Source organism: Propithecus coquereli, unplaced genomic scaffold, assembly GCF_000956105.1.
Source record: "Propithecus coquereli isolate 6110/MARCELLA unplaced genomic scaffold, Pcoq_1.0 Scaffold310, whole genome shotgun sequence".
NCBI classification, from domain to species: domain Eukaryota; kingdom Metazoa; phylum Chordata; class Mammalia; order Primates; family Indriidae; genus Propithecus; species Propithecus coquereli.
Genome location: NW_012148731.1, coordinates 200,166 through 216,336, shown reverse-complemented (window position 1 = coordinate 216,336; position 16,171 = coordinate 200,166). Strand labels below are relative to the sequence as shown.

The window sequence follows — 16,171 nt, the reverse complement described above, 5'->3', positions numbered from 1 at the left end:
GTACATTAACATTTTTGTTTATATGAGTACTTATTCCTTGGAGTATAATGGTAGCAGTGTTTAGTCATGCTAAATGACATTATTCTCTAACACAATAATTTTTTAAGTTGGGGGAATAACTTAGAGAAGATCTTTTCCGATTCTCTCATTTCACAGATTCAGAAACTCAGAAGTGACCCGAAGTTCCACAGCTTGCTAGCAGCCTTAACAAGGGCTAGGCCCCTGTTGCCATAGAATCACTCCTGTGCTTCCTACACGTTATAATTGTGTTTTATAAAAACAGCACAATGAAATGTACCTAGAGGAATATCCTGAATTACTCCGGTTTCCTTGCTTGGTGCTGAGATGACTCATTGGCACCCAGGAGGGTGGCCCCTGCTCAGTCCCTGGGTAGCAGCTGCCCAAGGGGAAGGCAACCTACCCGGAGAAGTTCACACACCAGGGTGGGGCATCCACTCACCCTCGAAGCACATGGTAGGACCCGAGTGGGGAAGAACAGACTAACAGAACTGGCAAACAGAAAACAAAGAAGAAGAAACAGCTGAGAGCAGAGCTGAGTTGAAAACCAGCTCTCCACGCTCAGATCAGGACTTCTCTGAGAGGTACCCCAGAAATGGGCACCCCAGTGTAAGCTTCTCATCTATGTTAAGCCAGCAGCACTTATTCAATTCACCACTAAGTGGGAAACCAGGCTAGAGACAGAGAGATGGAAACATAAATTTCCAGAGCACCAATTACTGTCCTGGGACCCTGGGTAGTACCTCTCCTGTGCACCCTCTTGCCTCAGTCTACCCATTCATATAATACTAATACAGGGGCTGTATTAGGCAGAAAAGCCATTGCAGCTTTTGTTGCAATATTTCTGAACACACAAACAAAGCACGCTTACAAAATGAGAATGGTACAGATTGTTGCTGAAGCTGCCTAACCAACTGCAAATGTGAAACAGACCCACATAATTTCCTCAGGCTTATTAAATTAGCCCCTGCTTCCCCACGAGTGCTGGTGGAGATGCTGGCTGCAGGGAAGAGACATGGGGAAATAGCAGTAAAAACTTTGCTTTTTGGAAGACGTTTTGTACGTTGCACGAACAGCCCCCACTGCCAAGTGAGTCAGAATTTCCGAACGGCATAATTTTAGTACTCTTCTTGTGGTTCCCTCTCAGGGCTGCTTCTGAAGAGGAGGCCTCAGGGCGGGGTTTCCTGTGCTCAATTCCAGAGATGACAGAGGGGCTCTTCCCCATCCTTTGCCAGATTTTTTTTTCCAGATAGGCTTTTATTTCTACTCCTTTCTGTAGCAGCAGGTGATGCCGAAGATGAATTGAAGTTTTTGTAGCCTCCCTAGTTGCAAACTCCCCCATTCTCCTGCATTGCTGACGCAACAATTTTTCCTTCCGTATGGACTAGTTTGGAGAGGAAAAAGACTGTCATTGAATAAAAAACAGGGTCCTGTTTTTGATGAGATGTTTATGTCAGGCTTACGAAAAGTAATGGTTGAGTATTCTGAAAAGCAGCAAGCCCTATGAGCCAAAGATAATAACAATAATAATAATACAACTAACACCTGCATGGTATTTTGCAGTTTATAAGATATTTTTATCACATGTATTTTTGCATATGAAATATTGCTATCCCCATCTAACAGGTGCGAAAACCAGTGTTGTAAGAGGTTACATAACTTGTGAAGTTCACTCACTTAAGTAAGTTGCAAAGCGGCACCTGGACTTTGGGTCCCTCCGTGGCTCCGTGCTGCATCTCTGAGCACCACACTACCCAGTCACCGACAGAGAATCATTGCACCGTGACCTTCTTGAGGGTAGGCGTCTATGCCTCATTCTTCTCATTATTTCCAGAGAGACCAGCACATGGTTAACACATAGTTCAGGAAGTGTTTGATGAAAGACTGAACAGCTGTGTGCCAGAAACTAGAGTGACCATACTAGATCCACAACCAAAATATAACAGCTCGCAAAATTTGGGTGCTCACAATGCCAGCCACGAAACCACGCGAGACAGACTCCTCTTACTAGATCCGTATAACAGAAGAGAAACCGAGGATGAGTAATCAGCCGAAAGATGTAAATTGGGGCACTTTGGCACCAGGGCTTGAAATCTTAACTTCTCACCATGCAGGACACTGACTTTTCACAGCCTGTTGCTCCACCCTTCCAGCAGCCTGGGGGGGCCAACTCTGTCCTTGTGCAAATCACCTGACCTCTTTGTGCCTTGGTTTCCCTCAGAAGACAAAACTCATTAAACGTTTCCTAACTACCTAGAGGATCTTTGCAGAGATTAAATGAGGAGATACATTTGAAAGCATTCTGAAAAGCAAAACGTATTATCCAAATGAAGTATTATAATAATAGTTAATCACCATCTGCACCTTCAGTTTGGCTGTTGTAACCCCACTGCCTGCGGCAGCGGCAGCACCTCCGATGGAGTCATGGTGATAATGAGAGGCTTAATAGCACACCTGGAACCAGTCACCTGGAACCAGGCACCTGGAACCAGTCAAGTTCAAGGCTAGGAGAGGCCCTTTGTGTGCATCTCCAACAACGCTATGAATAATTATGGCTTAATGAATGGGATATAATTAAGGAGCCAGGGCTGACACTCTGGCGCTCTAATTCAAGGTAGGTCTGCTTCAGTGTTAATCCTGGGTTTGGGCTAATTCTTCTATCTCTTCCTCGATTCAGAAAAGACACATATACCCCTTTACTATCTGGTCCTGTACAATTTAATCTCTTAGGACACTGACTTTTACACTGAATTATTCAACAAACATCTACCAGCCCTGCTAAGAAACAAAAGAGGAAAACACCCTCCCCAAAGCCTTGGATTTGGGCTGGTTATTAAAGTCCTGGAGCTTCTGTCTCCTCATCTGTAAAATGGGCTTAGCCACACCTAAATTGTGAAGACAGAAGTTCACATGGCACCTAGTTTTACAAGTTGTATCCTCATTAGCGGCTCTCATCCGGATCCAGAGGAGGCAGATCCAATCATGCAAATATGTAATTATTTTGAAAAAGATAAGGGCTGGGGCCAAAGACAGTTCAAAGCTTGGCTGGATGCCAGTGACTGCCGGCCTGGGAGAGGGGCGGAGGATGAGACGGCAGAGGTTCCAGGCTTCCAGCCATCACACAGTAGGAGGAGTTTGGCAGGAGGCTGTGGAGCAAACCCCAGGCCAACTGCAAGTGCAAAGGCACAGAGGCAGGTAAGATTTGGACCTTCTGATTCAAAGTTAAAGGGAGTCGCTGGAGCAGGGGTTGGTGAACAGATGAGAAGAGGTGTCTGCTGAGCTGTGGTTGGGGGCAGGAGAGGCACATTCTTGGGCCTCGGGTTTGTGGGAGGTTCACATTAGGGGTGGGATTCACATTCCTTGTGGCCCCGAGACTGTGGGGTGGGAGGGAACTGACGAAGTCCCCGCCGCCCCATCAGCCTGGCCGATTGGGGTCACTTCCTTCTTGGATTTCGCGCCTCCTGGCGGTGCGCCCCTGCCTCTGTTGGCTCTGCGAGGGTAAGACGTGCCAGTCCCCTTCCCCAAGTCTGGACGCGCAGAACTCCCTCTCCACATCCGACATCCCAGGGACAGGCCGCTCTGCGCGATCCCCTAGCATGAGCCCGGGCGGAGGCGGGGGCCCGGGCGGCTCTCCAGGGCAGCGCGGACAGCCCCCCACGCCGGCCGGGTCTGCGACAGGGGCGGTGAGGCTCTTCCTCCGTCCAGGTCCCCGCGGGCCTCCGCCGAGCGCGCGCGCAGCCGGCGCGTCCCTCTCCCGCCCAGCCGGGTGGCGGGGCCCCCGGGCGGGCGGCCCCCGCGGCAGGTCCCAGCGGGGGCGGGGGCGCTCGGGTGTCCGGGCCCCGCCCCGCCCCGCCCCGCCCCGGAGCCGCCCGGGACGCAGAGAGCAGGGAGGGAGGCTCGGCCCCAGCCGCCCGCGGCGCGCGCTCCTCCACGCTCCGGGCCGGGTAAGTGGCGCGGGGCTGGCAGGCCGGGCTGGGGCCGGGAGGGTCGGGGCCTCAGCCCCCGGCCCACGGCGGACACATCCCCTGGGATCGGGCGCCGCAAGTCAAGGGGACCCGGGGGGCGAGCCGGCGCGAGGGCGGGGGCCCCGGCGTGACAGCTGCGGGCGGGCGGGTATTTTTAGTTTGAATCCAACCGTTCCCTGCTGGCTCCGAGATCCCGAGCCTTTCCTCTCGAACCCTGGAGGCTCGGCCCGCAAGAAAAAGCCCTAAAAGCTCTGGGCAGCGCGTCCCAGCGGGGCCGGGCGCCTCCTCCGGTCTTCCCTTTGCCTCCCCTAGGGGCGAGGGGACCTGTCACCACGCGTGTGCCTGGCCTCGGCCGGAACGGGAGCTGGAATACCCCCTCCTGCAGACCACGCGCTCTCACGCTCACTGGTGCCCGAGAGAGCGGCGCAGGCGGTAAGGAGGGGAAGTCCACCGCCGTCTACGTTTCCTTCAGACACCTTCGGGCTGTGCAGCGTTGGGCAGGCGGCTGAGCCTCTCTGAGCCTCATTCCCACATCTCTAAAGGAAGGGGTAGTGAGGCCAAAGATCGCTTGCAAGGCCTGGGGAAGCCTCAGATGAATGTTGGCTTCGTTTGAGGTCTTGACCCCAGGCAGCAGACCCGTGGACGTGGCTCATTGGTCAACCCAGGTGCAGTGTCCCACAGAGCGCCGCTGCCCTCTGCTTCAAACCTGGAAGCCAGGGGACTCCATCCGGGTGGTGTGACAAGGAATATTTTTGTTCTACCCTTTTGGCCATGAAGCTCTGACCCAGGTCTGCTCTAGGCCCTCTCCCAGGCCCCTGGTCTCTTTCATCTCTGAAGGGGTCGCTTCCTCCTAGCGTTAGGGAGGGGCTTTCTACAGCCAAGAGCTGCTCTTGGCGTAGCCTGATGTGTTTCGGGGTCGTGCTCCACCCCCCATGAGTGAGGGCAGGAGGAGATGATGGGAGCATGTTACAAAATCACTGCTCTTCTGAGTTTGGCGGGACAGCCTCCTTCATCCTCCAAGAGAAGTGGAAACAGGCCCAGAGTGGGGGAGTGATTTGCCCAGAGCCGCACAGCCTGGGTCTCCTGAGGGGCCGAGCCTTGCCTCCTATACTGCCCGGCAGCCAACAGCTCACAGGGGTCAGGAGGTGGGAGGTAGCAGGGGTGTCCCGTGCCAACGAGCTGTTTTGCTCAGTTTCCTGTCACTGTGCCCCAGCGGGATGCTCTAACACGTGTGGGTCTGCACATTCCTCAGGCAGGACAACACTCGGCCGGCTGACAGCCACAGCTGTGCCAAGCCTGCTGGCCCCGGGCGTTGTTTTCAGCCAGAGAGGCCCCTCTGGGGGCGGCTGAGCGGGGAGTGGGCTGGGAAGTCTTATTTCTGGAACTCACGTCTTGCTGGGGGGCGGAGGCTGAGGATTTGCTGGTGGCACAGAGGGGAGTGGCGGGAGCCAGGCCGAGGTTTCCACCTAGGGTGCAGGCTGGCATCTGGCCCCCCACAGGTGCCCTTCAGGGTGAGTTTGAGCTCTTTCTGTCTCCATGGGAACCACCCTCCAGCCTGAGAGATTTGCTTGTTCTCCGCAGTGGACCTGGCCCTGCCTGGGCGAGGCCCCTTTGCCTCGGATGCAGACTCCTGGGGCAGGGGCGCTGGGGGTCCTGGTTGGCTGCCTGGGAGGCCAGACTGGGCAGGTCCCGCATAACCTCCAGAGCACCGTGGGGCCCCTGGGAGCCCAGAGGGTAGGAGTGGGGGTGGCCAAGTCGGATGACCTTGGCCCTTTCCTAGCTGTGTGATCTTGGGAAAGTCACTTTACCTTTCAGAGCTTCAATGTCCTTCCCGTGAAAAGGGGAAAACCACAGCCTTTGCGTTGTAGGGGTGTCATGAGCATTAAATGAGCTATTCTATGAACAGCATTTTGTATGGTGCCAGACACAGGGTATGCGAGCAGTTGTCACATGTTGAGGTGAAGGGGCCTGGTTGGGGTACCTGGGTTTCCGTCACTCTGCCGCTTCTCTTTCTCGATTTCCCTATGTCCGTCAAATGGTGGGTGATCCTTCCAGCACTGAAAGCTGGTCCTCAGCCCCGGGAGGGAGAGAGGTTAGAGAGGAGCCTACGGAGGAACTCAGATGTGTCTGTGGGTCTCCCTTCTCTGACCGCCTGTGATCCTGACAGTAGCCCAGGCTGCCATTGCTGGCCCATTTACAGATGAGACTGACATCCGGTGGCCAGATGTAGTGGAGTCCGGATTTGAACTCAGGGCTTTTGGCTTAATGATCTTCATTACACAACACAGCTTTAGACGATCCAATGACAATGTTATTTGTTAATCATTGAAAAAACAGCACTGACCAGGCCGGATTCCTGTCTTCATTAAGTCATTGGCACTTGCTGGGAAAAAAAAAATGGATTCTAAACATTTTTTTTTTTCCTGTAGCATCTAAAAGCAGCCCAACTAGACTACCAAGAGAGGCACCCTGGAGGAAGCAAAGGCATCTTTGCTTGAGGACTTAGTGGTGATGCTCCTGGGGCCTGAGCAGTCAGGAAGCAGACGGGGAGACAGGTCCTGGGAGCTGAAGCCTCAATTTTGTCCTCTCTAAACCAGTGAAATACCCCCTTTCAGGGTGGCTGAGAGGATCAGTGAGGTCACTGGGGACCATGTTCAGCACCCCTAGTGGTGGGGCACACCACATCGTAAACAGGAGTGACAGCGTATTGTTGTTATTACTCATCCTCCTGCTGGACCTTCAGGCCGCAGGTGCGGGGCAGGGAATCCCAGCATCTGCGAGACGCTTTCAGAGTCTCGGCAGAGAGCTGCCGAGGGCGTTACAAAGCTCAAAACACAAGCACACTAACAATGAGTTGTTCGGTGATACGTGCCCAAGATGTGAAATGACGACAAAAGGCAAGAAGGCGATTACCTTAAATAAAAGTCAAATGTCACCATGGGTGGGGAGAGCAAGAGGACCAGGGGAGTCAGGGAAGGTGGGCCGTGGTCACAAAGGAGGTCACTTTGCAGTCAGTTGTTGGGTCCATGCATGCTTCACACATGCCTCTATGCATAGGTTCTAGTTCACAAATTTAAGCAGGTTTAAAAAAGAAAAAGGCAAGGGAATTATAATGCAAAATCAAGGTGATTATCTTTAGGGGGAAGCAGTGATCCTGCTGTAATCTCAGTGGGATCCATTATGTTCTGTTTCTTCAGGCCAGTGGTGGGCTCGTAGGTGTTATTTCTAAATATTTTTATGCTTCATCATTTGCAAATAGAAGACACATATATATATTCCATTATGTATATATATATATCTCAAATCTCACATGGCACAAATGAAATTAAGAGATAATATGGAACATTTTCAAATGCTTTCTTAGAAGAGCAGCCTCTTCGGATTTAAATGTTAATCTGGTTGGATTTAAAAAATAAAACACAAATCCTGTGTATGACACATGACTTCACTTTATTTAGGAAACATAATTTCCCTCTTCCCAAGTTATACAGCAAGAAGGTGGCATTAACACTCTGTGATCTCAGATTATCAACAGGGCTTTCTAAAGTCCTAGCCTAATGATTTACGCTTCTGAATCATAAAATCCTGACATCTCTGAGCTGGGAGGAACCTCAGGTCCCCTGGGCCAATCTGCTTGTTTTTACAACCGAGGAAAGTGTCCTGGCCCAGGTCAACATTGGGCACAAACGTAGGTGGACAGTTGACTCTGGGCTGCCACACCTGTATGACTCTCATGAGGACACCACCCGACACACCAGTGTGACTCCTGGGCCACAAGCCACCTCCTCAGGGCAGGCAGGGAGACACACGAGTGGTACGTTAACATGATTTGATCATTTTAACTCTAAAAAGTCAGAGAAGAACTACAATGTGCAATATGACCGCACACTTGCAGAACTGATATGAACAGAGACATTGTCGAAGGAAATATAAGAAGCAGTGCTTACAATCTTCTTTCCTACAAGAAGTCCTCTTAGGAGAGAACCACTCTGACTCAGCCTGCTTTTTGCAGGGCACATTTGATCCTCAAAACAATTTATCGCCACAGGTATGGTTATTCTCATTTTTCAGTTGGGGAAACAAGTTCAGAGAGGTTAAATGCCTTGCCTGAAGTCACACAGTGGGCAAGGGATGGAGCAGGAGTTTCACCCAGAGGCAGAGCTGAAAAGATGAGACACTTGTTTTTCATGTGCTGCGTTTTGAACACGTTCTTTACTCCTTAGAAGTTAAAACTCTGGGCAGCCCAGCCCAGCCTGGGTGGGCTGTGGGGAAATACTTGTTGAGGATAATTGGGTGGTGTTCTCCCGGCTGTCAGATCACAGAGGATGCGAAGGCTGATGGCTCTAGCTCCGCCTTGCTTCCACCCTCACCAGGGAGCTTGCTCCCTCTGCTGCATGGGCGGTGGTGTGCTGAGAGTTGGGGAAATCCATCCCAGTTTTGGTGCTTTGGGTACACACTTTTCTCTTGGTCACCTTCTCTCTGCCATCATCAAAGGTGTGCTGGCCTTCCCTCTGCAGAGGTGTCTGTCACAGCCACCAGGGCTCAAAAGGACAGGCATCCCAGGACTACTGGCTTTGGGCGGTGGCTTTCCTGATGCTCAGCCTCTGTGTCCCAGCATGGGTGCTCACCTGGGCAGTGGAGACCTAAGCCCAGGTCCCAGCCTCACTCTGTGTTGTAGGGCCAGTCGCTATACCGTGAATCCATCTGTTTCCCATCTGGTCAAGGGATTGGGGATACCTCCCTGCAGGACAGGGCTTAGCGAGGACTAACGAGAGAGAACTTTGCACAGGTAAGGCAGCTTTCAGAGACTAGGAAACAAACCCTGATGTCTGTGCCCAGGGAGATTGTGTGTGGGTGTTCGAGAAGTATTCAGAAGTGACAGCTTCATGGAACCAGTGGAGCTGAAGAGATGATCTCTTCTGAGCCTATAATTTTACATACGAGGAAACTGCGTCACCACACGCAGAGGACTGGCCCAAGTCTTGCAGGTGCCTAGGGGTCGAGACAGTATCTCCGGACTCCCAGGCAGGTGCTCTTCCCCTCCAGCCACTTTTCCTAAAAGTCTGTTTCACTGGTATCCAGGGTGGTTGCGTGATGGAAATGGAAGGCTGGTTTTCAGGGTTAGGCACACGCGGTCATCACCAAGGCATGGATGGAACAGGGTGGGCCACCGGGGCTGGTTGGACTCTAATTTAAGCCAAGAGTTTTATTTGAGATCTGAAAAGGGCTCTGCCCCTCCCAAGTGACATTTGTTGAAATAATACGCCGGCTGACTCACTGGGGTAGCCTTTTTCCTTAACGATGGGAGGAACCTGCCTTTGACTTTCACCTGGGCTGGTCTCGGCTTCCTGCTCTCTAAAGTGGGAGGTTGAGATTAGGATGTCTCTAAGGTGCCTTCGAGTCCAGATGTTTTCTCATCCAAGGACCACAGCCTCCCAGTAGGTGTTTGGGGACCTGAGTCTGGCCGCTGCAATCTGCCTATCCACCCCAGGAGGGCCAGGTCACTGAAGCTCGTGACTCCCTGCTAACCCTTCTTGCTCTGAGGATGAAGTCGCAAGTCTGAGGCCTGCCCAGCTTTCTACAACCTGGGCCACCTCCCAGTCCCGTGACGCCCCCACCCCGCTCGATCTTTCTCACCCGGACACTTGCACTCCAGCTGTTCCCTCTGCCCAGTTGCCCTTCTCCCTGCGCCTCCCCGCCAACACCTGGCCAGATGTCACTCCTCCTGGAAGCCTTCCTCAGCCGCCTCAGATGGGATTGGTGACTTCTGTTTTCCTGTTCCCACTGCAGGATTAAAGGGTCCTTCCTGGCCCCGCTCCCAGCCCCCTGAGCTCCTTCTCACCGAGTCACTGTCCCCTAGGACAGGTCTGTGTTTAACGCACCCATCTCATGCACCACACTCCTCCCAGCAAGGAATGTCGTTGCCCAAGGCACGTAGGTTACAGGGCAGAAGTGCCCAGGTCCCAGCCACAAATATGTGCCTTTGGCTCCCAGACCAAAGTCAGCTCCAGCTAAGAGCTGCATGACAAACCCCATGGCTTCTTGTAGGGGACCAAAATAGGAACTTTGCCATTGATACGAATCAACAGTTTTTGAGTCTGACTAGGCGGTGACCTCCTAGAAGGAGGGGTGCAGGGTTTTTCATCCTGACGTCCCACTCCCAGCCCAGGAAGAGGGGGTTATTGTTATTATTTAGTAAAAGGCTTTACACTTTAAAATAAGATCTTACAAATTTTAGGGAAGCTGACGCTCTCAACTCCTTTAAATGGATCATGTAGAGCAGATCCCAGCATACCTAGGACACAGGAAAAACGTGAGCTCCAGAGTCGTGACCCGAGGCTGGGGAGCAAAGGTGCCGTGTGCATCATCTCCCTTCGTGGCCCCCTTCAGGGGACCGTTTTCTTGGAGGACACGTGGTTATCCTGGGCTCTCTTGGGGGCCAGCCCTGGAACCTTAAAAGTGTCTCCTGACCTCCCCAGGACTCACACCTGGGTCCTCTCAGGATCCTGAGTACGCCAAGCTTCCTCTCCCTCAGGCCTGCCTTCTCGCTCTTCCCTCTGCCCGGAAAGAGCCTCCCCGGGGCCCTCCCTCTGCGCGATGGGCCTCAGCTCACAGTCAGCCTCAGAGGACCGTCCTGCCCACACAGCAGCATGTCCCCCCCTGCCACTGCGCTCTGTCCTGTCACCTGTTTCATTGCTACCTGAGATTATCTGAGTTATTTATTTGCAGTTGAGTTTATCGTCCATCTCTTTAACTAGAACATAAACCCCGTAAGGGCAGGATTGCTGTCTGTGCCGAGCCCAGCCATCGTAGCTGCTCAGTCCTGTGCGCATTCACTGAATGAGGGAGCGTGTGCTGAGGGCGTGGACGGGGTGCCGTCTGGGATTCCACACGCGGTCTATCATAACAGCGTGTATCTACCCGGCACTCACTGGATGCCTCAGTGCTCTCTGCCTCTTCCCGTTATCCTCGCAACCACTCAGTGAGGGAGGCTCCAACATCGTCTCCATCTGACGGAGCGGTTAAGTAACCTGTCCTCGGCCACCTCTGTTAGCAGTGGGGTTGGGAATTGAACTCAGGTCACTGGATCCCGGTGCTCAGGCAGGTCGCCACCGGGCTGCCGCAGGCCCTTTCCTGCTGGGAGTGCAGGGGGCTGGCGCTGGTGAGTCGGGCCCGGCACTCGGCCTCCTAACCAGGCCTCTGGTTCCTTCTCCGCAAACCCCAGTGACTCTCCCATTGCCAGGCCATTCCTCAAAGGACATCCTTTCAGTGTGACCAGAGTCACGTGGGTCCAGGAATGCCAGAGGTTTTCCAGAGCCAGGGCCTCCCCCGGAGCACCCCACCCCGACTCCTCTGACCACACCCTTTTCTCCCAGGGAACCCCATCTGTGACTTGTGCACTAGCTGCTGGGAACTTAGTGACCACAGAAGTCGTAGGCTGGGTGTGAGCCGGTGGGGTTGCCAGGTTAAACTCTGCCGTTTACCCTGCACTAGGCGGCCAGGGAGCTGCCTGATATAATTTGTCCATTTTATCCGTTTGCTGATTTCAAACTCAACTTTGCTCGGAAATAATTTTAAGAAATGATTTTTTTTTTTTTAAATTCCATCTTGTGGAATCTCTTATCCCACTTTGCTCTGGGTAAAGCTACCCGAATGCTCGGGGGCCGGGCTCCAAGCCAGGCGCTCCATGGCTCGGTGCTTGCTTGTTAATGTGCTCCTTGGAGGTGAGAGGATGGCCCCATAGGTTCCTATTTTGGTCCCCTACAAGAAGCCATGCGGTTCGTCATGCAGCTCTTAGCTGGAGCTGACTTTGGTTTGGGAGCCAAAGGCACGTGTTTGTGGCTGGGACCTGGGCGCTTCTGCCCTGTAACCTACGTGCCTTGGGCAACGGCATTCCTTCAACTTACTGACCCTGGTGGAGACGGACACCGGGTGGGAAAATGCCAGAGACAAGTCCATGCCCTGTGGGAGGAGCGTGGTGCATGAGATGGGTGTGTTAAACCCAGTCCTGTCCTAGGGGACAGTGACTCGGTGAGAAGGAGCTCAGGGGGCTGGGAGGGGGGCCAGGAAGGACCCTTTAATTCCACCCAAGGGCACAGTCCTTCTGGGCCTCACCTTCCTTCCCTGTAAAGTGGGGAACAGGTGCTACACCCCTCACTTTGCTGGGTGCGTATGAGCATCTGTTGTGAATTGCAAACTACCCCTTGCAGATATGGGGTCATGATATTATTAGTTTATCCAACAGAGCAAAGTGTCACTGATACCAGCTATCTTCCTATGCAAAAGACAAGTTAGACTTTCTCTGTTGGTGGAGTTTCTCTCTGCTCCTGGGCCCGAGATGGAATTACACAGATCTGGGCTGGGGTCCTGGTTCTGTCACCTGCAGTGTGATCTTGGCAAGTCACGTAACTTCCATGGGCCTGACTCACCTGTGAAATGGGGCCATGCCTTCCCTGTGGAGTCGAGGTGAGGGTCAGATGAGAAAACGGATGTGGAATTCCCAGCACGTGGTAGGTGCTTGGTCATGCTCGTTCCCATGATTCCCTTTCCGGCCTCTCTGAGCACTCCCCCTTTTCCTTGGGTGCTCCCTGGCTGGGGAGGTAACTTTGCCATTATGTAGGTCACTTGGAAGGGAGCTTGCACTTCTGTCCGCCTCTTCCCCCAGCACTCGCAGTGAGCTGAATGGGGCACAGCTGCTGGTGAGTCAGTCCTTGGCTCAGGTGTTGCTGGCGGACGCCCATGCCCTGGACGGTCCAGGGCAGCATGATGGCTGGAGTTGGCCGAGCCAAGCCCGTGCCCCTTAGAGTGTATACAGGGTGCTGACCATATACCTTGACCACTCGTTGCCTGCCCGGGGTACCAACCATCCCCAAATGGCCAATGTGACTTTTTTCTTTCATAGAATTAACTTTAGGAAAAAAGTCAATGTCACCACACTAGGTCCTCTTGTCTTATTCCCAGCCCTGAGCCTCAGGGTCCTCCTCCCTACAGTGCAGGGGCTTAAACCAGATCAGACCTCTGAGAGCCCAGACCAGGGGCTACTAGTAACTAGCAGGATAAATTTGGTGGCACATCCTAGGGCACAGAATGACAATCACTCCCTATCCATCATTTTTTTCTTTTAATCCTTCTAATCATATGATGTCCTCTTCATCACCTGGGCTCCACCCTAGACCAGATGAGTTAGAAACCTCTGGAAGTGGGGCTGCTTGTCTGTATTTTAAAAGCTCCCCGGGTGATTCTGATGCATGGGGATTGGTGAGGATCCCTGGATTTTGTCTAGGACAGCATTCCAGTGGATACCAATCTGTTTTTAACAGTCTCAAACCCTTGCCTACCCTCTCTCTAACAAGCGGCAGCCAGCAGATGCCTGTCCTGGAGCAACAGTATCCAGACAGAGTTACACATTGTTTATGTTTATTCTATTTCTTACCATGTTCTATATATGGCAACTGATCCTGGCCCTGCTTTTCTAATTAAGGCAAAGATACAAAGTGTTCTTTTAAAATAAATTTAAGTTTAAATGGGTCAAATTAAAGAAAATTGATTAGAAAAAATAATAGTGCAGATGTGTCTGCAGATGTGGCCGAAATCGTGACTGCGATGCACAAAATAGCCAAAGCATGTGAAAATACGGAACTAGATCACTCTAAGACCCTCCCGGGCCTAGCATTCTGACAGGCCCGAGCGCTGCCTAACGAGATCACCCGCTAACGTCGGGCTGTTGGCACCGGCCACCTGGACTGGTAGAGCCCGTTAGCAGTCTGGAACCGGCCGTGTGCATAGCAAAAGGGTGTCCCCGCCTGGCCGTCCTCAGCAAGCCCCTGGGGACAGGGCAGCTGGATTCTTTCCCTTCCAATGCACTTGCCTTCTTGCTCTACCTTACTCTGACCACAGGGACAGCCTGAGAAGCCACCTGTCCAGCTCTCAGGGCTATTTTCCTAGAGGCGACATTGCCGCATAGACTCAGTGCATGCAACGTGCAGGACCTCGGTGTCCCCAGGGGCCTGGCATCCCCATGAGTACCCGGGCAAACCAGGCCATGGAGGGCAGTGAGGAGCCCGAAGCCCCAGGACAGGACCCAGCACCGCTGGCTCCCCGGCCTAGACTTTGCTAATCAAGAAGGGCCCCCAGCGCCAGGTCTTAAATTCTCTAGAGGGGAGACAGGAGCAGAATGTGATGTGTAGACCCTGCCTGGTCCCGGCCAGCTCTTCCCGCCTGTTACCACGGGACAGTGGGCCCGTGAGCCTTTCTTTGGAGGGCGATGGTGTGCGGCTCCTACTGTCCTTTAACCGACGGAGTGATTCACATCCCAGGCCCTGCAGGGTGGACCCCCAACCTCAGGATCCAGCAACGGTTCAGGTGTTGGCTTGGAAGGGTGGAGAGGGGTTTCAGCACAACCACCCTGGCAGTGTGGGGTGACTGCAGCTTACTGGCAAAGGCCCCCGCACGTCGTAAGGGAAATTCCAGAGGGAAAACCCTGGTGGAGACACAACCGTCAGCATTTGGAAAGCTTTGCCTATGAGCAAAGCTGGGTTATCAGCAAATTGTATCACTGTTTGCTGAACGGAGCAGGAGAGAATCTTCTAGGCTCCCAGAACTGGAGGAATGCTGTGCTGACAGGCAGGCGCAGGGGCGGTGCTGCCCTTGGGCTGATAAATAGCACCGGCCTTTGCATCTTCTAGAACAGAAATTGGCAAACTTTTTCCGTAATGGGCCGGAGAGTAAATATGTAAATTTATTTAGCTTTCTGTCATATACCTGAAAGCAGCCACAGACACTGTGGACGTGAATGGTTGTTGGTTGTGTTCCAATAAAACTTACTTTATAGACACTTCCAGGATTTGAATTCCATATAATTTTCATGTGTCATGAAACGTTATTATTATTTTGAGTTTTTTCCCCCCAACTATTTAAAAATGTGAAAAACATTCTTGGTTTGAGAGCGATGTAGAATCAGGCAGTGGGCCGGGGTCTGCAATCCCTGTTTAGAATCCCCCTCCGCAGTGGAGAGTGGGCATTACAGATCTGAGCATGTCACTCTTCGAATAATTTCAGTTCTTAAAAATGTCGTTCTGAAACAGGTCTCAATCTCGTGTCTGCTAGTTAAAAATAGAACCTAGTGTTAATGTGTTCACTCATTTGGCAAATATTAATAATCTAGTGGTTAACAGCAGAGGAAGTTGTCCTATATTGGCTGTGTGACCTCAGGTCGATGGCTTAGCCTCTCTGATCCTCAGTTCTTTCATCTATAGAGAGGCAGGAATAGTAGGACCTACTGCATTAGCACAATAATCCCCATAAGACTTAGCAAAGTGCCTGGCACATAGCATGCCCTTAATGAAGGTTTGCTATGTTCTCTCACCCCTGTAAAGGGTTCAGGAGGGATGTATCAAGGTGGGCAGTGGTCTTTATTCCATCTCCAACAACCCTGCGCTGCAGAGGAGGCGCTTCACAGGGGAGGCCCAGAGAAGTTAAGGCGCTTGTCCAAGGTCACAAGCTAATAGTAAATGGTAGAACTAGAAACCTGTGATTCCTAAGACCCGCCTCTTTCCATGCAGTGCCCTTGCAGGGGACCCGAGGGGAGATTAAGCTACTTTATCCAGGCGCTTGCTAATGGGATTCATCTAATCATTTAATCATTAGCACTTTTCCGGTGAGAGCCAGGGCTCTTGTAACTTCTCTGTGCTGTTCCTCAAAGTCCTGGGAGACTAGTATCCTTTGGGGGACCTCACAGACCTCCAGCAGCTTGGGGTGGCACCAGTCTGAGCGTTTCCTGTGAATGTCTTTGGAGGAAACTTGCTGCTCTTCGCGGAGCTCTAGTTTAGAAGCCCCATCCTAGAACGGGCATCTGGGGAAGACTACATTTTTCTGCGTCCCCTTGAGAGAGAACTACTGTGGTTTCCGAGTCTCTGTAGGGCTAGTGGAAAAGGCTCTAGAAAGTTCTGGAAGTTGAGGTTTGGAAGAGCTGCTTTTGAATAATGGAATCCTCGGAGTCTTGCAAAACAAATACTGGAGGTGAGTTCCTGCCCAGTTTTATGTCTTCGTTTTTCCTTCTGTAAAATGGAGTTGGTGTTGTAACAGTTGCTTGTTGCTTCAGTTCAGTACGTGTGTGTGCGTTGGCTCCTGCAACTGGCCTCGCTCAAGGCACAAGGGAAGGCTGGGTAGGAAGCCTGTCCTTGGATGGC

The 16,171-nt window shown here is 52.4% G+C and overlaps 1 protein-coding gene across 1 annotated transcript in view; it reads left to right on the top strand.

Annotated features, from left to right (window-relative positions):
• Positions 1 to 3,940: 3,940 nt before the first annotated feature.
• Positions 3,941 to 16,171, top strand: part of SYNE3 (spectrin repeat containing, nuclear envelope family member 3) — an 80,793-nt gene continuing 68,562 nt past the window's right edge. The window contains exon 1 of the mRNA XM_012650114.1: positions 3,941 to 3,962. The gene's annotated coding sequence lies outside the window, so the exon portion shown is untranslated. The remainder of the gene's footprint in view (positions 3,963 to 16,171) is intronic.